Below are 26832 nucleotides of genomic sequence, written 5' to 3'. Positions count from 1 at the left end.
GGTGATTGACAGGAGGAGGACGTTTATGGGTGGTAACTACCCATTTTCAGGGAGTGTCAGGAAAAACACAGGCGTTCCCAAGCGTTTTCAGGGCAGGAGTGTGACGTCCGCTTCGGCCCCGATCAGCCTGTTTGAATCGCACTGTAGGAGCAAGTCTTGGGCTACGCACAGACTGGAAAAATCATTGGATGGTGAGTGAGTTGCTAACGGATTTGCAGCTGCCTGGCTGAATTTTTGCACGGCGTACACATGCATTCGCACACTTGCACACGGCGGGTTTTCACTCTCCCTGGGCGGCGACTATCTGATCGCAGACCTCTGCAAATTTGCAGCTCAGCGATCAGGTCTGAATTACAGTAGGCCCATAGTACATAACCTTTGGGTGACATTTGGGATGGAATCACAAATTCTTTACTAGCTTTCACTAGGAGACCATTTCTCCTCCCTGTTTCATTCTGTTAACACCTTGCCCCCCTTCTCCTGCACGGCTCACAATGAAATACAATTTTTTTTTCTATCTTCTGACTCAATGGAGAGCTTAAACTTGGTATCAGAAAATGGTATCAAGGGGGTAATTCCGAGTTGATCGCAGCAGAAATTCTGTTAGCAACTGGGCAAAACCATGTGCACTGCAGGGGAGGCAGATATAACATGTGAAGAGAGAGTTAGATTTGGGTGTGGTGAGTTCAATCTGCAATCTAATTTGCAGTGTAAAAATAAAGCAGCCAGTATTACCCTGCACAGAAATAAAATAACCCACCCAAATCTAAATCTCTCTGCAAATGTTATATCTGCCACACCTGCAGTGCACATGGGGGGTCATTCCGAGTTGTTCGCTCGTTATTTTTTTCTCGCAACGGAGCGAATAGTCGCTAATGCGCATGCGCAATGTCCGCAGTGCGACTGCGCCAAGTAAATTTGCTATGCAGTTAGGAATTTTACTCACGGCATTACAAGGTTTTTTCTTCGTTCTGGTGATCGGAATGTGATTGACAGGAAGTGGGTGTTTCTGGGCGGAAACTGTCCGTTTTATGGGAGTGTGTGAAAAAACGCTACTGTTTCTGGGAAAAACGCGGGAGTGGCTGGAGAAACGGAGGAGTGTCTGGGCGAACGCTGGGTGTGTTTGTGACGTCAAACCAGGAACGACAAGCACTGAACTGATCGCAGATGCCGAGTAAGTCTGGAGCTACTCAGAAACTGCTAAGAAGTGTCTATTCGCAATTCTGCTAATCTTTCGTTCGCAATTTTGATAAGCTAAGATTCACTCCCAGTAGGCGGCGGCTTAGTGTGTGCAAAGCTGCTAAAAGCAGCTTGCGAGCGAACAACTCGGAATGACCCCCATGGTTTTGCCCAGTTGCTAACAGAATTCCTGCTGCGATCAACTTGGAATTACCCCCCAAGTTTAGTCCTGGTGGCAAGAATGCTGTACTAATGGATACGGTCATGAGGGAGGTTAAATGTCCTCCCTGGTGCAGCATATTGATCTTGCTGTTTACAGCATAGTTGCTTATTGAATACTAGTTTCAGGGAGATTATAGGGGTCCAGTATGATTTACCGTCCGGGATGCCGGCTGTCAATATACCGACAGCGGCATCCCTGCCACCAGTATGCCGGCAGCTGGGTGAGCGCAAAGAGTCCCCTTGTGAACTTGCTGCGTTCGCCAAACTGCAGGCTCAGTGGCTTGCTGCGCTTGCCACAGGTTTTATTCCCACTCTATGGGTGTTGCACCAGTATTTTGGCTGCCAGCATTGCCAGCTGTTGGGATTCCTGCGTCAGTACCCTGAACACCGAATCCCGACAGCTGGCAAATAAAACGTATACCGATTATAGTTGGTAGCAGTATGTTTGTGTGGTGTGCCATTGAGGGAACGCTACTCAGGGATGTATTCTGCTGTGGCAATTGAAAACGAAAATAGTAATATTACTACTACTTATTTTATTTATATAACGCTCTTTCTCCAACAGGACTCAAGGCGCTTTACAGAAATCAAAAACAATGCATATAATACAGAAGATTTAAGTAATAAAGTAATAGACAAGCCACACAGACATAAAAAGAAACCTTGAATGCACAGTAAGCATAATGCAGGATTGGTGTAGGGTGATTTTGGATAATAACTTCCATGGGTTGTGTATTCCACACTCACAAAGTACCAGGTGAGGCAGCCATCTAGGGCGCACTGCATAGGATTAGCCTGGGTGGAATAGTCTACGCCTAGAAGAGATGACACAAAATGGGGTGACTGCAGCAACCTAACTGAAAAAAATAATATGAAAATAGATTATAAATAATTACTTAAAAATAAGTCCTAAAAAATAAGTTAGGTACTAAACAAAAAAAAAAAAAAAAAAACAGGATTATAGGTACAGTAAAGGCCTGCAGCCTATTTGCTATAGACCCTGTGGGCGAGATTCTAATGTTTTTACAGCTGGCAGTCATTAGATGGTGTTGAACGGAACTAATCTAATGTAGCTCCATTCGGGCACGAGTGGCTGCCGGCGTCTTCATTTCAGCTCGCACTTGTCGGGGGTGGTGAGCTGAAACGTGTGAAAAGTGATCCCAAACGTCACTTTGCCCAATCGCACATTTTAATTTCGTCAGGTTTAGCCACTTTACGTGTATATCACTCCCTGTGATCTCCCGTCACTTTAGACGGGAGATCGAGGGCGATAACACTTGAATTCCCCGTGTGTCTATAAAAAAAATTTAAATCAGAAAAGCTGGAAAAATGCAAACCAACACTGCCCAAAGCTAATAATAAAATTATTATCAGTGCAATAAAGAAAAAGAAAAATTGCTGTAACTAAATACAAAAGCTGGGAGTCAGGTACTGTAGTTTAAAACAAAGTGTTTAGTGCTATATACATTCAGGTCCATAAATATTGGGACATCGACACAATTCTCATATTTTGGCCTCTATACACCACCACAATGGATTTGAAATGAAACAAACATGATGTGTTTTAACTGCAGACTTTCCGCTTTAATTTGAGGATATTTACATCCAAATCAGGTGAATGGTATAGGAATTACAACAGTTTCTATATGTGCTTCCCACTTTTTAAGGGACCAAAAGTAATGGGACAATCGACTCAAAAGCTATTTCATGGACAGGAGTGGGCTATTCCATCGTTATTTCAACATCAATTAAGCAGGTAAAAGGTCTGGAGTAGATTCCAAGTGTGACATTTGCATTTGGAATCTGTTGCTGTCGACTCTCAATATGAGATCCAAGGAGTTACCACTATCAGTGAAGCAAGCCATCATTAGGCTGAAAAATGAAAACAAACCCATCAGAGAGATAGCAAAAACATTAGGTGTGGCAAAATCAACTGTTTGGAACATTCTTAAAAAGAAAGAACGCACCGGAGAGCTCAGCAACACCAAAAGAGTCGGGAGACCACGGAAAACAACTGTGGTGGATGACAGAAGAATTATTTCCCTGGTGAAGAAAAGCTCCTTCACAACAGTTGCCCAGATCAAGAACACTCTCCAGGAGGTAGGTGTATATGTGTCAAAGTCAACAATCAAGAGAAGACCACAAGAGTGAATATAGAGGGTAAACCATTGGTGAGCCACAAAAACTAGGAAGACCAGATTAGCGTTTGCCAAACAACATCTAAAAAAGCCTTTACAGTTCTGGAACAACATCCTATGGACAGATGAGACAAAGATCAACTTGTACCAGAGTGATAGGAAGAGAAGAGTATGGAGAAGGAAAGGAACTGCTCATAATCCAAAACATACCACCTCATCAGTGAAGCATGGTGGTAGTGTCATCACGTGGGCATGTATGGCTGCCAATGGAACTGGTTCTCTTGTATTTATTGATAATGTGACTGCTGACAAAAGCAGCAGGATGAATTCTGAAGTGTTTCGGGCAATATTATCCGCTCATATTCAGTAGTGATGTGCACCGGACATTTTTCGGGTTTTGGTTTTGGATTCGGTTCCGCGGCCATGTTTTGGATTTCGGACGCGTTTTGGCAAAACCTCCCTGAAATTTTTTTGTCGGATTCGGGTGTGTTTTGGATTTGGGTGTTTTTTTTTACAAAAACCCCTCAAACACAGCTTAAATCATAGAATTTGGGGGTAATTTTGATCCCATAGTATTATTAACCTCAATAACCATAATTTCCACTCATTTTCAGTCTATCCTGAACACCTCACACCACACAATATTATTTTTAGTCCTAAAATTTGCACCAAGGTCGCTGGATGACTAAGCTAAGCGAGCCAAGTGGCTGACACAAACACCTGGTCCATCTAGGAGTGGCACTGCAGTGTCAGACAGGATGGCACTTCAAAAAAATAGTCCCCAAACAGCACATGATGCAAAGAAAAAAAGAGGCACAATGAGGTAGCTGTGTGACTAAGCTAAGTGACCCAAGTGGCCGACACAAACACCTGGCCCATCTAGGAGTGGCACTGCAGTGTCAGGCAGGATGGCACTTCAAAAAAATAGTCCACAAACAGCTCATGATGCAAAGAAAAATGAAAGAAAAAAAGAGGTGCAAGATGGAATTGTCCTTGGGCCCTCCCACCCACCCTTATGTTGTATAAACAGGACATGCACACTTTAACAAACCCATCATTTCAGCGACAGGGTCTGCCACACAACTGTGACTGAAATGACTGGTTGGTTTGGGCCCCCACCAAAAAAGAAGCAATCAATCTCTCCTTGCACAAACTGGCTCTACAGAGGCAAGATGTCCACCTCCTCCTCATCGTCCGATTCGTCACCCCTTTCACTGTGTACATCCCCCTCCTCACAGTTTATTAATTCGTCCCCACTGGAATCCACCATCTCAGGTCCCTGTGTACTTTCTGGAGGCAATTGCTGGTGAATGTCTCCACGGAGGAATTGATTATAATTCATTTTGGTGAACATCCTCTTCTCCACATTTTCTGGAAGTAACCTCGTACGCCGATTGCTGACAAGGTGAGCGGCTGCACTAAACACTCTTTCGGAGTACACACTGGAGGGTGGGCAACTTAGGTAAAATAAAGCCAGTTTCTGCAAGGGCCTCCAAATTGCCTCTTTTTCCTGCCAGTATATGTACGGACTGTCTGACGTGCCTACTTGGATGCGGTCACTCATATAATCCTCCACCATTCTTTCAATGGTGAGAGAATCATATGCTGTGACAGTAGACAACATGTCAGTAATCGTTGGCAGGTCCTTCAGTCCGGACCAGATGTCAGCACTCGCTCCAGACTGCCCTGCATCACCGCCAGTGGTTGGGCTCGGAATTCTTAGCCTTTTCCTCGCACCCCCAGTTGCGGGAGAATGTGAAGGAGGAGCTGTTGACGGGTCACGTTCCGCTTGACTTGACAATTTTCTCACCAGCAGGTCTTTGAACCTCTGCAGACTTGTGTCTGCCGGAAAGAGAGATCCAACGTAGGTTTTAAATCTAGGATCGAGCACGGTGGCCAAAATGTAATGCTCTGATTTCAACAGATTGACCACCCGTGAATCCTGGTTAAGCGAATTAAGGGCTCCATCCACAAGTCCCACATGCCTAGCGGAATCGCTCTATTTTAGCTCCTCCTTCAATGTCTCCAGCATCTTCAGCAAAAGCCTGATGAGGGGAATGACCTGACTCAGGCTGGCAGTGTCTGAACTGACTTCACGTGTGGCAAGTTCAAAGGGTTGCAGAACGTTGCACAACGTTGAAATCATTCTCCACTGCGCTTGAGTCAGGTGCATTCCCCCTCCTTTGCCTATATCGTAGGCAGATGTATAGGCTTGTGTGAGGATACTGGGTTCAAAATCACTCAGTCATGGTGGTAGATGAAAAACCAACAGTGGTTTATTGAACAGAATGGGTTATAAACAGCTCAGCACACTTCTGTGATCCAATTCGACACGACATTTCCCTCCTGGAACTCCCGGCAGAACATTACTTCTTAGCCAGTCTCCTGTCACTCTCTCTGACCTTCTCTCTCAGATCTCTTCCCCCCAGCAGAGCTCACTCCTCTTGTTATACCCTCCCCTGTCTATTCATCACACAAGCTGATCAGTCAGGAGGTCACAGGAATGGAGACGAGGTGTCTGGGCTCCTGTACACAATGGCGTGCACAGGATCAGATTACCTGCATCTCCATACAGAACCTGTTTACTACATAACCTACTCATCCTAATCACATCTGGGTGTACAGCTAGGGGACTTACATTACAATGAACTGATTTAACTATGTTACTAACACTCTGGCCTAGACTTATTCAGTTAACAATTACATTGAATATATAATAACCAAATAAACTACATATACCAAATATAACAGATAAAATATAACTGTACAATATAACCACACAATACAATACAATATTGCCTAACATATAACTAATAACATATTGGCAATTGGTGAAGTCCATGTGTAGGACCAGGGCTAGGAAAGTAACCACGTGTCTTTTACCACTGTGCGACACGATGCGTCGGCTGTGTCATCACGTGTCGTCACATTACCTTCCCCTACTTTCTCGCCCTGTGTCCTAAGTAGCTTAAGCTTGCTGAGCGCAGTGATGCTCTTTTACATCAGACAGTCTGTGCCCCATCATAACAATGACCGATTGGAGTCTCTTGTGGGTCTGGTGGTTTTTGTGAATAGCATTTTACAGTTTGTACGGAGCCCACCAGCGTCCCATGTCCAAAGTCTGTGGTAATTGTCATGAGGCTTGTGTGGTAATTTCTTTCCCCGGTCTGGTGGGTGCGTGGCCCACAGTACATAAATCAATACAGTCTTACCAGGGTCCGGTGGAAACGTGATCAGCAGCCCATAGTTCTTGTATTTCCCCCCGGTGTCCAATCCAAATACATTAATCAAAGTCCCCTTTGTAGACAGCCGCTGGGTTAGGGTAACAGCATGTGCAACAGTGTAATTCAATAAGTCCAATAACTGCACCTGGGGGCTTAATAATTCCCCTACACCCAACTGGGTAACCTCAAATTTCACATAGTCACAGTTTTCATCCATAAACAAAATCTGATCTCTGGGGCCCTCACTCTCCCTCCCCAACAATGTATTCCCTGGGAACCCCACTTCCATCACCTCTGGTGCATCAGGACAATGGCTTCCCTCCCCCAAACATGAATCACGGGTATGGTAATTGTCAGGGCACAATGGGGATTCCTCCATGCCAGAAGTTTCTTCTATGCTATCCTGGGTAAATGCTTCCTCCAGCCTGGCTGGCTGGGTAACTTGTGGGATCCCACAGCTGCCACCAAATGTGAGGATACTGGGTTCAAAATCACTCAGTCATGGTGGTAGATGAAAAACCAACAGTGGTTTATTGAACAGAATGGGTTATAAACAGCTCAGCACACTTCTGTGATCCAATTCGACACGACAATTCCCTCCTGGAACTCCCGGCAGAACATTACTTCTTAGCCAGTCTCCTGTCACTCTCTCTGACCTTCTCTCTCAGATCTCTTCCCCCCAGCAGAGCTCACTCCTCTTGTTATACCCTCCCCTGTCTATTCATCACACAAGCTGGTCAGTCAGGAGGTCACAGGAATGGAGACGAGGTGTCTGGGCTCCTGTACACAATGGCGTGCACAGGATCAGATTACCTGCATCTCCATACAGAACCTGTTTACTACATAACCTACTCATCCTAATCACATCTGAGTGTACAGCTAGGGGACTTACATTACAATGAACTGATTTAACTATGTTACTAACACTCTGGCCTAGACTTATTCAGTTAACAATTACATTGAATATATAATAACCAAATAAACTACATATACCAAATATAACAGATAAAATATAACTGTACAATATAATAACCACACAATACAATACAATATTGCCTAACATATAACTAATAACATATTGGCAATTGGTGAAGTCCATGTGTAGGACCAGGGCTAGGAAAGTAACCACGTGTCTTTTACCACTGTGCGACACGACGCGTCGGCTGTGTCATCACGTGTCGTCACAGCTTGTGTGGCCTTTTGCTGCTCCTCCATCCTCTGAAGCATATAGAGGGTTGAATTCCACCTCGTTACCACCTCTTGCTTCAGATGATGGCAGGGCAGGTTCAGGACTGTTTGCTGGTGCTCCAGTCTTCGCCACGCGGTGGCTGAATGCCGAAAGTGGCCCGCAATTCTTCGGGCCACCGACAGCATCTCTTGCACGCCCCTGTCATTTTTTAAATAATTCTGCACCACCAAATTCAATGTATGTGCAAAACATGGGACGTGCTGGAATTTGCCCAGATGTAATGCACGCACAATATTGCTGGCGTTGTCCGATGTCACAAATCCCCAGGAGAGTCCATTTGGGGTAAGCCATTCTGCGATGATGTTCCTCAATTTCCGTAAGAGGTTGTCAGCTGTGTGCCTCTTCTGGAAAGCGGTGATACAAAGCGTAGCCTGCCTAGGAACGAGTTGGCGTTTGCGAGATGCTGCTACTGGTGCCGCTGCTGCTGTTCTTGCTGCGGGAGGCAATGCATCTACCCAGTGGGCTGTCACAGTCATATAGTCCTGAGTCTGCCCTGCTCCACTTGTCCACGTGTCCGTGGTTAAGTGGACATTGGGTACAACTGCATTTTTTAGGACACTGGTGACTCTTTTTCTGAGGTCTGTGTACATTTTCGGTATCGCCTGCCTAGAAAAATGGAACCTAGATGGTATTTGGTACCGGGGACACAGTACCTCAATCAAGTCTGTAGTTGCCTGTGAATTAACGGTGGATAACGGAAACACGTTTCTCATTGCCCAGGCTGCCAAGGCCTGAGTTATCCGCTTTGCAGCAGGATGACTGCTGTGATATTTCATCTTCCTCGCAAAGGACTGTTGGACAGTCAATTGCTTACTGGAAGTAGTACAAGTGGTCTTCCGACTTCCCCTCTGGGATGACGATCGACTCCCAGCAGCAACAACAGCAGCGCCAGCAGCAGTAGGCGTTACACTCAAGGATGCATCGGAGGAATCCCAGGCAGGAGAGGACTCGTCAGACTTGACAGTGACATGGCCTGCAGGACTATTGGCTTTCCTGTGTAAGGAGGAAATTGACACTGAGGGAGTTGGTGGTGTGGTTTTCAGGAGCTTGGTTACAAGAGGAAGGGATTTAGTGGTCAGTGGACTGCTTCCGCTGTCATCCAAAGTTTTTGAACTTGTCACTGACTTATGGTGAATGCGCTGCAGGTGACGTATAAGGGAGGATGTTCCGAGGTGGTTAACGTCCTTACCCCTACTTATTACAGCTTGACAAAGGCAACACACGGCTTGACACCTGTTGTCCGCATTTGTGTTCAAATAATTCCACACCGAAGAGGTGATTTTTTTTGTAATTTGACCAGGCATGTCAATGGCCATATTCGTCCCACGGACAACAGGTGTCTCCCCGGGTGCCTGACTTAAACAAACCACCTCACCATCAGAATCCTCCTTGTCAATTTCCTCCTCAGCGCCAGCAACACCCATATCCTCATCCTGGTGTACTTCAACAGTGACATCTTCAATTTGACTATCAGGAACTGGACTGCGGGTGCTCCTTCCAGCAAGGTGCAAATGGTGGAAGGCGCCACCTCTTCCCGTCCAGTGTTGGGAAGGTCAGGCATTGCAACCGACACAATTGGACTCTCCTTGGGGATTTGTGATTTAGAAGAACGCACAGTTCTTTGCTGTGCTTTTTCCAGCTTTAGTCTTTTCATTTTTCTAGTGAGAGGATGAGTGCGTCCATCCTCATGTGAATCTGAACCACGAGCCATGAACATAGGCCAGGGCCTCAGCCGTTCCTTGCCACTCCGTGTCGTAAATGGCATATTGGCAAGTTTACGCTTCTCCTCAGACGCTTTTGATTTTTGGGTCATTTTACTGAACTTTTGTGTTTTGGATTTTACATGCTCTCTACTATGACATTGGGCATCGGCCTTGGCAGACGACGTTGATGGCATTTCATCGTCTCGGCCATGACTAGTGGCAGCAGCTTCAGCACGAGGTGGAAGTGGATCTTGATCTTTCCCTATTTTACCCTCCACATTTTTGTTCTCCATTTTTTAATGTGTGGAATTATATGCCAGTATCAATAGCAATGGCCTACTACTATATATACTGCGCACAACTGAAATGCACCACAGGTATGGATGGATAGTATACTTGACGACACAGAGGCAGGTAGAGCAGTGGCCTACTGTACCGTACTGCTATATATTATATACTGGTGGTCAGAAAACTGTGCAAAACTGAAATGCACCACAGGTATGGATGGATAGTATACTTGACGACACAGAGGTAGGTAGAGCAGCGGCCTTCTGTACCGTACTGCTATATATTATATACTGGTGGTCAGCAAACTGTTCAAAACTGAAATGCACCACAGGTATGGATGGATAGTATACTTGACGACACAGAGGTAGGTAGAGCAGTGGCCTTCTGTACCGTACTCCTATATATTATATACTGGTGGTCAGCAAAATTATGCACTGTACTCCTACTATATACTACAATGCAGCACAGATATGGAGCGTTTTTCAGGCAGAGAACGTATAATACTGGTGGTCACTGGTCAGCAAAACTCTGCACTGTACTCCTATATAATACTGCTTGTCCCCAGTCCCCACAATAAAGCAGTGTGAGCACAGATATATATATATGCAGCACACTGAGCACAGATATGGAGCGTTTTTCAGGCAGAGAACGTATAATACTGGTGGTCACTGGTCAGCAAAACTCTGCACTGTACTCCTCCTATATAATACTGCGGGTCCCCAGTCCCCACAATAAAGCAGTGTGAGCACAGATATATGCAGCACACTGAGCACAGATATGGAGCGTTTTTCAGGCAGAGAACGTATAATACTGGTGGTCACTGGTCAGCAATACTCTGCACTGTACTCATATAATACTGCTGGTCCCCAGAATAAAGATATTTGCAGCCCCCTGAAAGTTCTGAAACAAAGTGAGAGGACGCCAGCCACGTCCTTTCACTATCATTTCCAATGCACGAGTGAAAAATGGCGGCGACGCGCTGCTCCTTATATAGAATCCGAATCTCGCGAGAATCCGATAGCGGGATGATGACGTTCGGGCGCACTCGGGTTAACCGAGCAATACTGGCGTATCCGAGTATGCCTCGGACCCATGTAAAATGGGTGAAGTTCGGGGGGGTTCGGATTCCGAGGAACCGAACCCGCTCATCACTAATATTCAGTCAAATGCTTCAGAACTCATTGGATGGCGCTTCACAGTGCAGATGGACAAAGGCCCTCATTCCGGGTTGTTCGCTCGGTAATTTTCTTCGCATCGCAGCAATGTTCCGCTATTTGCGCATGCGCAATGTTCGCACTGCGACTGCGCCAAGTAAATTTGCTATGCAGTTAGGTATTTTACTCACTGCATTACGAGGTTTTTTCTTCGTTCTGGTGATCGTAATGTGATTGACAGGAAGTGGGTGTTTCTGGGCGGAAACTGGCCGTTTTATGGGTGTGTGTGAAAAAACGCTGCCGTTTCTGGGAAAAACGCGGGAGTGTCTGAAGAAACGGGGGAGTGTCTGGGCGAACGCTGGGAGTGTTTGTGACGTCAAACCAGGAACGAAACTGACTGAACTAATCACAGTTGCCGAGTAAGTCTGGAGCTACTCAGAAACTGCTAAGAAGTGTCTATTCGCAATTCTGCTAATCTTTCGTTCGCAATTTTACTATGCTAAGATTCACTCCCAGTAGGCGGCGGCTTAGCGTGTGCAAAGCTGCTAAAAGCAGCTTGCGAGCGAACAACTTTGTAATGACCACCAATGACCCAAAGCATACTGCGAAAGCAACCAAAGAGTTTTTTAAGGCAAATAAGTGGAATGAGATGCAATAGTCACCTGACCTGAATCCGATTGAGCATGCATTTCACTTGATGAAGTCAAAACTGAAGGAAAAATGCCTCAAGAACAAGCAGGAAATTGAAGACATTTGCAGTAGAGGCCTGGCAGAGCATCACCAGGGAGAAACCCAGCATCTGGTGATGTCTATGCGTTCCAGACTTCAGGCTGTAATTGACTGCAAAGGATTTGCAACAAAGTATTAAAAAGTGAAAGTTTGATTTAGGATTGTTTAGTTTGTCCCATTACTTTTGGTCCCTTAAAAAGTGGGAGGCACATATAGAAACCGTTGTAATTCCGACACCATTCACCTGATTTGGATGTAAATACCCTCAAATTAAAGCGGAAAGTCTGCAGTTAAAGCACACCTTGTTTGTTTCATTTCAAATCCATTGTGGTGGTGTATAGAGGCCAAAATATGAGAATTGTGTCAATATCCCAATATTTATGGACCTGACTGTACATGTATAATATCATAATATGAAAAACATATGCTGGTGTCGGCATTCTAAATAGTGTCGGTATTCTACAGTTGGAATTCTGACTGCCGGGCTCCTGACTGGATACCATCAGCACATTGATGCTGTGAAGGGTATTGCCTTCTAATGTGTGTTCGTATTATGTTCCCTTTTTTTGCTTTATTTATTTTCCCTTTGATTTTTCTTCATGTATTTATCTTCTTGTTCATTTTTACTGTTTATGGGGAGGGGGTGGGTCTTGGGTCTCTGTGCGATAGATTTATTTTTTATTTCGCTAGCATGTTACAACAGTATGTCAGTATGCTTCTGGAATGTGAAAGGGAAAAATTCCCCTATAAAGGATAAGAAGATCCTTTTGTATTTTTAGAAATCTCAGGTGGATATAACGTTATTGCAGGAGACTCATCTCACTGATCTTGAGCACACTAAGGGGGTAATTCAGACTTGATCGCAGCAGCAAATTTGTTAGCAGTTGGGCAAAACCATGGGGGTAATTCCAAGTTGATTGCAGCAGGATTTTTGATAGCAATTGGGCAAAGCCATGTGCACTGCAGGTGTAGCAGATATAACGTGCAGAAAGAGTTAGATTTGGGTGGGTTATTTTGTTTCTGTGCAGGGTAAATACTGGCTGCTTTATTTTTACACTGCAAATTAGATTGCAGATTGAACACACCCCACCCAAATCTAACTCTCTCTGCACATGTTATATCTGCCTCCCCTGCAGTGCACATGGTTTTGCCCAATTGCTAACAAAAATCCTGCTGCGATCAACTTGGAATTAACCCCCATGTGCACTGCAGGTGTGGCAGATATAACATTTGCAGAGAGAGTTAGATTTGGGTGGGTTATTTTGTTTCTGTGCAGGGTAAATACTGGCTGCTTTATTTTACACTGCAATGTAGATTTCAGTGTCGATACGCAGTTTGTGGGAGGTGATTTTAATATGGTGGTCCTTCCTTCTGTGGACAAATCCTCCTGCCCTAAGTGTACACCTCCCCCAACCACCGAGGCGAATCCAATACATAATTGCACAGCTCCACTTAAATAATTGCTGGAGAGTTCTTCATCCTAGTGACAGATATTTTACCTGCCTCTCCTCTGCACATGGCACATTGTCTCATATTGATTACTTTCTCCTGGCAGCTACTGTTTTTTCTAGAGATGTGCGGCGGGCACTTTTTGTGTTTTGGTTCTGGTTCCATGCTCGTGTTTTGGATCTGAATTGGTTTTGCCAAAATCACACTTTTGTGTTTTGGTTTTGAATCTGGATGATTTAAAAAAAAACCCATAAAAACAGCTAAAATCACAGAATTTGGGGGTAATTTCGATCCTACTGTATTATTAACCTCAATAACATTAATTTCCACTCATTTCCAGTCCTTTCTGAACACCTCACACCTTACAATATTGTTTTTAGGCCAAAAGGTTGCACCGAGGTGGCTGGATGACTAAGCTAAGCGACACAAATGTGCGGCACAAACACCTGGCCCATCTAGGAGTGGCACTGCAGAGGCAGATAGGATGGCAGATTTAAAAGATAGGCCCCAAACAGCACATGATGCAAAGAAGAAAAAGAGGTGCAAGATGGAATTGTCCTTGGGCCCTCCCACCCTGGGCCCTCCCACCCTGGGCCCTCCCACCCTTATGTTGCATAAACAGGAAATGCACACTTTAACAAACCAATCATTTCAGCGACAGGGTCTGCCACACGACTGTGGCTGAAATGACTGGTTTGTTTGGGCCCCCACCAAAAAAGAAGCAATCAATCTCTGCCTGCACAAATTGGCTCTACAGAGGCAAGATGTGGACCTCATCCTCCGATTCCTCACCCCTTTCAGTGTGTACATCCTCCTCCTCACAGAGTATTATTTCGTCCCCACTGGAATCCACCATCACAGGTCCCGTGTACTTTCTGGAGGCAATTGCTGGTGAAGGTCTTCCCGAAGGAATTTATAATTCATTTTGGTGAACATCATCTTCTCCACATTTTGTGGAAGTAACCTCCTACGCCGATCGCTGACAACATAAGTAAAATAAAGCCAGTTTGTGCAAGGGCATCCAAATTGCCTCTTTTTCCTGCCAGTATACATACAGACTGTCTGACATGCCTACTTGGATGCGGTCACTCATATAATCCTCCACCATTCTTTCAATGGTGACAGAATCATATGCAGTGACAGTAGGCATGTCAGTAATCGTTGGCAGGTCCTTCAGTCCGGACCAGATGTAGGCACTCGCTCCTGACTGCCCTGCATCACTGCCAGAGGGTGGGCTAGGAAATCTTATCCCTTTCCTCACAGCCCCAGTTGCAGGAAAAAATGAAGGAGGAGCTGTTGATGGATCACGTTCTGCTTGAGTTGACAATTTTCTCACCAGCAGGTCTTTGAACCTCGGCAGACTTGTGTCTGCCAGAAAGAGAGATACAACGTAGGCTTTACACCTAGGATCGAGCACGGTGGCCAATATGTAGTGCTCTGATTTCAACAGATTGACCACCCTTGATTCCTGGCAAAGCAATTGAAGGGCTCCATCCACAAGATCCACATACTTTGCGGAATTGCTCCGTATTAGCTCCTCCTTCAATTTCTCCAGCTGCTTCTGCAAAAGCCTGATGAGGGGAATGACCTGACTCAAGCTGGCAGTGTCTGAACTGACTTCACGTGTGGCAAGTTTGAAGGGTTAGAGAACCTTGCACAAGACGGAAATCATTCTGTCTCAGAGGCGATCGCTAGGCACCGACGGCTTCCATGCGCCGGCGCACTGCTGCGCATGCGCAGTCCCGACCAGATCGCTGCGCTTTGATAAACTGCAGCGAGCGATCAGGTCGGAATGACCCCCCATGTTCCTAGATGGTTAACGTCCTTACCCCTACTTATTACAGATTGACAGAGGCAACACACGGCTTGACACCTGTTGTCCAGATTTGTGGAGAAATAATTCCACACCAAAGAGGTGGCTTTTTTGGTATTTTGCCCAGACATCACAATGGGCTTTGTCATCCCACGGACAACAGGTGTCTCCCCCAGTGCCTCATTTAAACAAACCACATCACCATCAGAATCCTCCTCGTCAACTTCCTCCTCAGCGCCAGCAACACCCATATCCTCAAACTGGTGTACTTCAACAGTGACATCTTCAATTTGAATATAGGAACTGGACGGTGGGTGCTCCTTCCAGCACTTGCAGAGGGCGTGCAAATGGTGGAAGGAGCCACCTCTTCCCTTCCAGTGTTGGGAAGGTCAGGCATCACAACCGCTGATACACTTGGACTCTCCTGGGGGATTTGTGATACCATCTTAAAATGCACAGTTCTTTGCTGTGCTTTTGCCAGCTTAACTTTTAACATTTTTCTAGCGGGAGGATGAGGGCTTCCATCGTCATGTGAAGCTGAACCACTAGTCAGGAACATAGGCCAGAGCCTTAGCCATTCCTTGCCACTCCGTGTCGTAAATGGCATATTGGCAAGTTTATGTTTCTCCTCAGACCATTTACATTTTTTTTGGCGGGGGGGGGGGGGGGTCATTTTACTGAACTTTTGCTCTTTGGATTTGACATGCCCTCTGCTATGACATTGGGCATCGGCCTTGGCAGACGACGTTGATGGCATTTCTTCATCTTTGTCATGACTAGTGGAAGCAGCTTCAGCACTAGGAGGAAGTGGTTCTTGATCTTTCCCTATTTTATCCTCCAAATTTTTGTTCTCCATTATTTTTCTGGAGTTATATAACACAATATGCGGCACAGGAGAGCGTACCCCTACACCACACAGGGCAAACCCTGTAAAAATTATATTTGGATTAAATGTTAATAACCCCTTTATTTGGAGTTTATAATATACAGCACAGGACACTACCACTGGTCTGATGCAGGACAACACAGCGACATTGTAAGGGACTTATTATTAGAGATGAGCGCCGGAAATTTTTCGGGTTTTGTGTTTTGGTTTTGGGTTCGGTTCCGCGGCCGTGTTTTGGGTTCGACCGCGTTTTGGCAAAACCTCACCGAATTTTTTTTGTCGGATTCGGGTGTGTTTTGGATTCGGGTGTTTTTTTTAAAAAACCCTAAAAAACAGCTTAAATCATAGAATTTGGGGGTAATTTTGATCCCAAAGTATTATTAACCTCAAAAAACATAATTTACACTCATTTTCAGCCTATTCTGAACACATCACACCTCACAATATTATTTTTAGTCCTAAAATTTGCACCGAGGTCGCTGTGTGAGTAAGATAAGCGACCCTAGTGGCCGACACAAACACCGGGCCCATCTAGGAGTGGCACTGCAGTGTCACGCAGGATGGCCCTTCCAAAAAACCCTCCCCAAACAGCACATGACGCAAAGAAAAAAAGAGGCGCAATGAGGTAGCTGACTGTGTGAGTAAGATTAGCGACCCTAGTGGCCGACACAAACACCGGGCACATCTAGGAGTGGCACTGCAGTGTCACGCAGGATGTCCCTTCCAAAAAACCCTCCCCAAACAGCACATGACGCAAAGAAAAAAAGAGGCGCAATGAGGTAGCTGTGTGAGTAAGATTAGCGACCCTAGTGGCCGACACAAACACCGGGCCCATCTAGGAGTGGCACTGCAGTGTCACGCAGGATGTCCCTTCCAAAAAACCCTCCCCAATCAGCACATGATGCAAAGAAAAAGAAAAGAAAAAAGAGGTGCAAGATGGAATTATCCTTGGGCCCTCCCACCCACCCTTATGTTGTATAAACAAAACAGGACATGCACACTTTAACCAACCCATCATTTCAGTGACAGGGTCTGCCACACGACTGTGACTGATATGACGGGTTGGTTTGGACCCCCCCCAAAAAAGAAGCAATTAATCTCTCCTTGCACAAACTGGCTCTACAGAGGCAAGATGTCCACCTCATCTTCACCCTCCGATATATCACCGTGTACATCCCCCTCCTCACAGATTATCAATTCGTCCCCACTGGAATCCACCATCTCAGCTCCCTGTGTACTTTGTGGAGGCAATTGCTGCTGGTCAATGTCTCCGCGGAGGAATTGATTATAATTCATTTTAATGAACATCATCTTCTCCACATTTTCTGGATGTAACCTCGTACGCCGATTGCTGACAAGGTGAGCGGCGGCACTAAACACTCTTTCGGAGTACACACTTGTGGGAGGGCAACTTAGGTAGAATAAAGCCAGTTTGTGCAAGGGCCTCCAAATTGCCTCTTTTTCCTGCCAGTATAAGTACGGACTGTGTGACGTGCCTACTTGGATGCGGTCACTCATATAATCCTCCACCATTCTATCAATGTTGAGAGAATCATATGCAGTGACAGTAGACGACATGTCCGTAATCGTTGTCAGGTCCTTCAGTCCGGACCAGATGTCAGCATCAGCAGTCGCTCCAGACTGCCCTGCATCACCGCCAGCGGGTGGGCTCGGAATTCTGAGCCTTTTCCTCGCACCCCCAGTTGCGGGAGAATGTGAAGGAGGAGATGTTGACAGGTCGCGTTCCGCTTGACTTGACAATTTTGTCACCAGCAGGTCTTTCAACCCCAGCAGACCTGTGTCTGCCGGAAAGAGAGATCCAAGGTAGGCTTTAAATCTAGGATCGAGCACGGTGGCCAAAATGTAGTGCTCTGATTTCAACAGATTGACCACCCGTGAATCCTTGTTAAGCGAATTAAGGGCTGCATCCACAAGTCCCACATGCCTAGCGGAATCGCTCCGTGTTAGCTCCTTCTTCAATGCCTCCAGCTTCTTCTGCAAAAGCCTGATGAGGGGAATGACCTGACTCAGGCTGGCAGTGTCTGAACTGACTTCACGTGTGGCAAGTTCAAAGGGCATCAGAACCTTGCACAACGTTGAAATCATTCTCCACTGCACTTGAGACAGGTGCATTCCATCTCCTATATCGTGCTCAATTGTATAGGCTTGAATGGCCTTTTGCTGCTCCTCCAACCTCTGAAGCATATAGAGGGTTGAATTCCACCTCGTTACCACTTCTTGCTTCAGATGATGGCAGGGCAGGTTCAGTAGTTTTTGGTGGTGCTCCAGTCTTCTGTACGTGGTGCCTGTACGCCGAAAGTGTCCCGCAATTTTTCTGGCCACCGACAGCATCTCTTGCACGCCCCTGTCGTTTTTTAAAAAATTCTGCACCACCAAATTCAAGGTATGTGCAAAACATGGGACGTGCTGGAATTTGCCCATATTTAATGCACACACAATATTGCTGGCGTTGTCCGATGCCACAAATCCACAGGAGAGTCCAATTGGGGTAAGCCATTCCGCGATGATCTTCCTCAGTTGCCGTAAGAGGTTTTCAGCTGTGTGCGTATTCTGGAAAGCGGTGATACAAAGCGTAGCCTGCCTAGGAAAGAGTTGGCGTTTGCGAGATGCTGCTACTGGTGCCGCCGCTGCTGTTCTTGCGGCGGGAGTCCATACATCTACCCAGTGGGCTGTCACAGTCATATAGTCCTGACCCTGCCCTGCTCCACTTGTCCACATGTCCGTGGTTAAGTGGACATTGGGTACAACTGCATTTTTTAGGACACTGGTGAGTCTTTTTCTGACGTCCGTGTACATTCTCGGTATCGCCTGCCTAGAGAAGTGGAACCTAGATGGTATTTGGTAACGGGGGCACACTGCCTCAATAAATTGTCTAGTTCCCTGTGAACTAACGGCGGATACCGGACGCACGTCTAACACCAACATAGTTGTCAAGGACTCAGTTATCCGCTTTGCAGTAGGATGACTGCTGTGATATTTCATCTTCCTCGCAAAGGACTGTTGAACAGTCAATTGCTTACTGGAAGTAGTACAAGTGGGCTTACGACTTCCCCTCTGGGATGACCATCGACTCCCAGCGGCAACAACAGCAGCGCCAGCAGCAGTAGGCGTTACACGCAAGGATGCATCGGAGGAATCCCAGGCAGGAAAGGACTCGTCAGACTTGCCAGTGACATGGCCTGCAGGACTATTGGCATTCCTGGGGAAGGAGGAAATTGACACTGAGGGAGTTGGTGGGGTGGTTTGCGTGAGCTTGGTTACAAGAGGAAGGGATTTACTGGTCAGTGGACTGCTTCCGCTGTCACCCAAAGTTTTTGAACTTGTCACTGACTTATTATGAATGCGCTGCAGGTGACGTATAAGGGAGGATGTTCCGAGGTGGTTAACGTCCTTACCCCTACTTATTACAGCTTGACAAAGGGAACACACGGCTTGACACCTGTTGTCCGCATTTCTGGTGAAATACCTCCACACCGAAGAGCTGATTTTTTTGGTATTTTCACCTGGCATGTCAACGGCCATATTCCTCCCACGGACAACAGGTGTCTCCCCGGGTGCCTGACTTAAACAAACCACCTCACCATCAGAATCCTCCTGGTCAATTTCCTCCCCAGCGCCAGCAACACCCATATCCTCCTCATCCTGGTGTACTTCAACACTGACATCTTCAATCTGACTATCAGGAACTGGACTGCGGGTGCTCCTTCCAGCACTTGCAGGGGGCATGCAAATAGTGGAAGGCGCATGCTCTTCACGTCCAGTGTTGGGAAGGTCAGGCATCGCAAACGACACAATTGGACTCTCCTTGTGGATTTGGGATTTCAAAGAACGCACAGTTCTTTGCGGTGCTTTTGCCAGCTTGAGTCTTTTCAGTTTTCTAGCGAGAGGCTGAGTGCTTCCATCCTCATGTGAAGCTGAACCACTAGCCATGAACATAGGCCAGGGCCTCAGCCGTTCCTTGCCACTCCGTGTGGTAAATGGCATATTGGCAAGTTTACGCTTCTCCTCCGACAATTTTATTTTAGGTTTTGGAGTCCTTTTTTTTCTGATATTTGGTGTTTTGGATTTGACATGCTCTGTACTATGACATTGGGCATCGGCCTTGGCAGACGACGTTGCTGGCATTTCATCGTCTCGGCCATGACTAGTGGCAGCAGCTTCAGCACGAGGTGGAAGTGGATCTTGATCTTTCCCTAATTTTGGAACCTCAACTTTTTTGTTCTCCATATTTTATAGGCAGAACTAAAAGGCACCTCAGGTAAACAATGGAGATGGATGGATTGGATACTAGTATACAATTATGGACGGACTGCCACGGTTAGGTGGTATAAAAAAACCACGGTTAGGTGGTATATATTATAATAATAATACAATTATGGATGGACGGACTGCCTGCCGACTGCCGACACAGAGGTAGCCACAGCCGTGAACTACCGCACTGTACACTGGTTGATAAAGAGATAGTAGTATACTCGTAACAACTAGTATGACACTATGACGACGGTATAAAGAATGAAAAAAAAACCACGGTTAGGTGGTATATATTATAATAATAATACAATTATGGATGGACGGACTGCCTGCCGACTGCCGACACAGAGGTAGCCACAGCCGTGAACTACCGCACTGTACACTGGTTGATAAAGAGATAGTAGTATACTCGTAACAACTAGTATGACACTATGACGACGGTATAAAGAATGAAAAAAAAACCACGGTTAGGTGGTATATATTATAATAATAATACAATTATGGATGGACGGACTGCCTGCCGACTGCCGACACAGAGGTAGCCACAGCCGTGAACTACCGCACTGTACACTGGTTGATAAAGAGATAGTAGTATACTCGTAACAACTAGTATGACACTATGACGACGGTATAAAGAATGAAAAAAAAACCACGGTTAGGTGGTATATATTATAATAATAATACAATTATGGATGGACGGACTGCCTGCCGACTGCCGACACAGAGGTAGCCACAGCCGTGAACTACCGCACTGTACACTGGTTGATAAAGAGATAGTAGTATACTCGTAACAACTAGTATGACACTATGACGACGGTATAAAGAATGAAAAAAAAACCACGGTTAGGTGGTATATATTATAATAATAATACAATTATGGATGGACGGACTGCCTGCCGACTGCCGACACAGAGGTAGCCACAGCCGTGAACTACCGCACTGTACACTGGTTGATAAAGAGATAGTAGTATACTCGTAACAACTAGTATGACACTATGACGACGGTATAAAGAATGCAAAAAAAACCACAGTTAGGTGGTATATATTATAATAATAATACAATTATGGATGGACGGACTGCCTGCCGACTGCCGACACAGAGGTAGCCACAGCCGTGAACTACCGCACTGTACACTGGTTGATAAAGAGATAGTAGTATACTCGTAACAACTAGTATGACACTATGACGACGGTATAAAGAATGAAAAAAAAACCACGGTTAGGTGGTATATATTATAATAATAATACAATTATGGATGGACGGACTGCCTGCCGACTGCCGACACAGAGGTAGCCACAGCCGTGAACTACCGCACTGTACACTGGTTGATAAAGAGATAGTAGTATACTCGTAACAATTAGGATGACACTATGACGGTATAAAGAATGAAAAAAAAACCACGGTTAGGTGGTAGGTATATAATAATAAATAATACAATTCTGGTCGGACGGACTGCCTGCCGTGTGCCGACACAGAGGTAGCCACAGCCGTGAACTACCGCACTGTACACTGGTTGATAAAGAGATAGTAGTATACTCGTAACAATTAGGATGACACTATGACGGTATAAAGAATGAAAAAAAAACCACGGTTAGGTGGTAGGTATATAATAATAAATAATACAATTCTGGTCGGACGGACTGCCTGCCGTGTGCCGACACAGAGGTAGCCACAGCCGTGAACTACCGCACTGTACACTGGTTGATAAAGAGATAGTAGTATACTCGTAACAATTAGGATGACACTATGACGGTATAAAGAATGAAAAAAAAACCACGGTTAGGTGGTAGGTATATAATAATAAATAATACAATTCTGGTCGGACGGACTGCCTGCCGTGTGCCGACACAGAGGTAGCCACAGCCGTGAACTACCGCACTGTACACTGGTTGATAAAGAGATAGTAGTATACTCGTAACAATTAGGATGACACTATGACGGTATAAAGAATGAAAAAAAAACCACGGTTAGGTGGTAGGTATATAATAATAAATAATACAATTCTGGTCGGACGGACTGCCTGCCGTGTGCCGACACAGAGGTAGCCACAGCCGTGAACTACCGCACTGTACACTGGTTGATAAAGAGATAGTAGTATACTCGTAACAATTAGGATGACACTATGACGGTATAAAGAATGAAAAAAAAACCACGGTTAGGTGGTAGGTATATAATAATAAATAATACAATTCTGGTCGGACGGACTGCCTGCCGTGTGCCGACACAGAGGTAGCAACAGCCGTGAACTACCGCACTGTACACTGGTTGATAAAGAGATAGTAGTATACTCGTAACAATTAGGATGACACTATGACGGTATAAAGAATGAAAAAAAAACCACGGTTAGGTGGTAGGTATATAATAATAAATAATACAATTCTGGTCGGACGGACTGCCTGCCGTGTGCCGACACAGAGGTAGCCACAGCCGTGAACTACCGCACTGTACACTGGTTGATAAAGAGATAGTAGTATACTCGTAACAATTAGGATGACACTATGACGGTATAAAGAATGAAAAAAAAACCACGGTTAGGTGGTAGGTATATAATAATAAATAATACAATTCTGGTCGGACGGACTGCCTGCCGTGTGCCGACACAGAGGTAGCCACAGCCGTGAACTACCGCACTGTACTGTGTCTGCTGCTAATATAGACTGGTTGATATTTAAAGAGATATTAGTAGTATACAACAATACTATACTGGTGGTCAGGCACTGGTCACCACTCCTGCAGCAAAAGTGTGCACTGTTAATTAATATAATTGTACTCCTGGCTCCTGCTAACAACCTGCAGTGCTCCCCAGTCTCCCCCACAATTAATTATAAGCTTTTAATTTATACATTGATGACTGTGCAGCACACTGGGCTGAGCTGAGTGCACACAGACTGAGTCACACTGTGTGACTGACTGTGCTGTGTATCGTTTTTTTTTTCAGGCAGAGAACGGATATAGCAGAGAGAAGTGAACGGATATATTATATTAAATAAAAGTTAACTAGCAACTGCACTGGTCACTGACTGTGGTAAACTAACTCTGTCTGCGACTCTGCACAATCTCTCTCTATCTAATCTATCTATCTCTATTCTAATGGAGAGGACGCCAGACACGTCCTCTCCCTATCAATCTCAATGCACGAGTGAAAATGGCGGCGACGCGCGGCTCCTTATATAGAATCCGAGTCTCGCGATAGAATCCGAGCCTCGCGAGAATCCGACAGCGTCATGATGACGTTCGGGCGCGCTCGGGTTAACCGAGCAAGGCGGGAAGATCCGAGTCGCTCGGACCCGTGGAAAAAAAAGTGAAGTTCGTGCGGGTTCGGATTCAAAGAAACCGAACCCGCTCATCTCTACTTATTATACAGCAGCACTGGATATATGGCAGCAGAGAACACCACCACTGTAACTGATCACTGGACTGGCTGATGCACAGGAGACTACCACTGGTCTGATGCAGGACAACACAGCGACACTGTAAGGGACTTATTATACAGCAGCACTGGACATATGGCAGCAGAGGACACCACCACTGACTGGTCGCTGGACTGGTTGATGCACAGGACACTACCACTGGTCTGATGCAGGACAACACAGCGACACTATGAGGGACTTATTATACAGCAGCGCTGGACATATGGCAACAGAGGACACTACCACTGTGACTGATCACTGGACTGACTGATGCACAGGACACTACCACTGGTCTGATGCAGGACAACACAGCAATACTGTAAGGGACTTATTATACAGCAGCACTAGACACTGGGTCCCAAGTGACTATCTGGGAAGTGCTATACAATTTTGGCTAAAAAGTTGCCAAAGCCTGAACGTCCCTAGGAAGGAAGACCTAGGATCTCATCACCCAATTTCGATTTTTAATGTTGGTTATAATATATTTACAAAAAATTCTAGCTGCTAGATTGAAATAAGTTTTACCTACAGTCATTTCCACAGACAAACCTGGATTTCTGCAGCGGGGTACACTGCTATTCCACAGGGAATAACATCCGGGTGTAGAGTTGGATCTTGATCCGAGGCACCAACAGGCTAAAGTTTTGACTGTTCCTAGGATGCACTGCATCTCTATAACCCCGCCTGCAGGCACAGGAGCTCAGTTTGTAAGTTGGTGCCTGCAGTGCAGGCAGCTAACGGAGGGCTGCGTTAGGCAGCCCTGAAAAGAGCTTTTCTGACAGAAAAAACTTCAAGGGCAGCAGCATAGGCACATGCTGACATATTGTGCTGCGGCTCCCTCACCTCCCCCAGCGGCACTGTATACTCCCGCGCCCTGGTTGCCGGGTACTTACAGCGAAGGGGCTCCGGTCTCATCAGGCACACATACCGCCGCTGCTCTCCTTGATCTCGTGGCCGCATGAAAGGGAGGAGGTAAGATGGTCCCCCAGGTGGGGCCCGCTGAAATCGCGATCCGGAAGCGGTCTCCAGAGACAAACCACACCGCTGGTGTGAACACAGTGGGCGTGCAGCGACCTCACTATATCCACCAGGGCAAGGAGCACAGGTCTGATTTACTAAAATCTGTTTAGTTCCCGCCCTGGAGCAGCATCTTCCTCCCTCCCTGTCAGCGTTTGGGTGCCATTACACAGAGCTGCGCTCATTCTGGGACTGCTGGGCACTGTCTCCTCTGTAAAGCTGACTGCCTCATCAGCGCTGTGCATTTGCAGGACACTTAAGTATTCTACGTGTCGTTGAGGCAGTGTTAGTTAAGAATAAGTGCATAACTACAGGAATATTTAGTACAAGTATTCTGTGATATACATCCAGTGTTTACTGTGCATTGTTATTGTTAGATATTGAGTACCTGGAACTTGGGAGTATGCAACCACTGGAAAGTTCCATAACTCCCTGGTAAAGCTGCAGCTAGGTTTGAGGATGGCAGCAACTGGTGCGCTACCCCTCACTCCATTCCCACTCTTATTGGTCAGATGGTGCCTGTGGTGCTAAAGTTCTTGTGCCCACGGCAGCCGCGTTTGAATGGGCGAATTAGGTCCGCCCAAACTCCGATGCCCCCTCGGTTTTAGTAAGTGACAAGCCACCACCCGAGACTGCGAGTGAGTAAGGGGAAACCTAACTAACCCTGTAACACCAATGCACAAGTGATAATGAGACCAACAACGATCTTAGATGTTATAAGCAAGCAAACAGGGATGTTAAAGATAAAAATATAAACAAAGCACTGTTAGCGTGGATACTCTACAAAAACCTGAACACTTGCTGGCAAGATCTGGTCAAGAATCGATCAGGCAAATTCTCCAGGTCACAGCACAGGCAGGATCTCCAACGAGCTGACAGGGACCAGGAACAGGTTTGCAGGAAGCAAACCAGGAACATACAGGTACAAAACCCTACTTCTATCACCAGCTCTGGATGCAGGGTAAACTGAGTAATAAAGGAACCACGCCCCAATCAGGATAGCTGGAAGCCAGGCACAAGGTAATAGCCTAATTACTGGCAGGTGAGACAGAACACATAGGAAACAGGCTGCAATTACACAGACTCACCACAGGCGGCCAACAACAGTAATCCAAACAAGTACCTGACAAATCCTGGCATGCAAACAGAAATATAGCATAAAATACATGAGCAAAATGCAAACTGGAATGACCCACTGCCATGGCTCATAACAGTTATATCTGTATTCATACATAGCTGTATTTAGTATTGCTAGTCCAGTGCAGGTTTATTGTTTGTAATAATTTCTGCATTGTACATGTGTGTGTGTGCCTATAGCTGCTGTGTGGTTCCTGTTCCGTGTATCTCACACATATTGCTATCCCTATATTCTGTACGCTGGAGGGGGCTAAGTGCATCAGGGTCCTATATATATATATATATATATATATATATATATATAATATTTATATATTTATATATATTGTGTTTCACAGGATATACATCCACTAATTACAGGGATAAGAACTCCCTTGTAACAAAGAGAAGCGCTACCTGCACCAATTAAAAGAGACAATGATTTATATCTACACAACTAAACTAAAAAAGATTTATTATCACATGCTGCAGCCTAAAATACACTCAATTAATATATAATAAACATGATAGAATTCATATCATAATCTAAAAGTCCATATATGACTATTTTAAACTTTATTCAGACGTTAGAGGCTGGTCCTAATTTAAGCTGTTGATCGCAATGTCCACTGGGCTAGATGTGAAATGGCATGAGAATGTGTTCATAGGTCCCACACTAATTACTGTTCTTATTGAAAAATGTGTGCACACACTCTTTAAAAAACAAGTGAGTAATTATCAGACATTTTTGGCCATTACGTCACCTCCAAGGAAATATGTTGTTTAAATCGATCCCATACCGCTGAGTGTGTTAGAAGGCAGAGAAACGCATTTTCGTGGTGACTGAGCCAGGGACGATCACCTCCACAACTTTGATGCTATTGCCAGCTTGCATCTACTGCATAATTTCCAGTGTACCTGCAATTATGGCTAATCACCAGCAGAGGGAGCCGGAACACTGTGGACCAGTGATGGCTAACCT

Source organism: Pseudophryne corroboree, chromosome 1 (assembly GCF_028390025.1).
Source record: "Pseudophryne corroboree isolate aPseCor3 chromosome 1, aPseCor3.hap2, whole genome shotgun sequence".
In the NCBI taxonomy this organism is placed as follows: Eukaryota; Metazoa; Chordata; class Amphibia; order Anura; family Myobatrachidae; genus Pseudophryne; species Pseudophryne corroboree.
Note: the sequence above shows the minus strand (reverse complement) of the source record.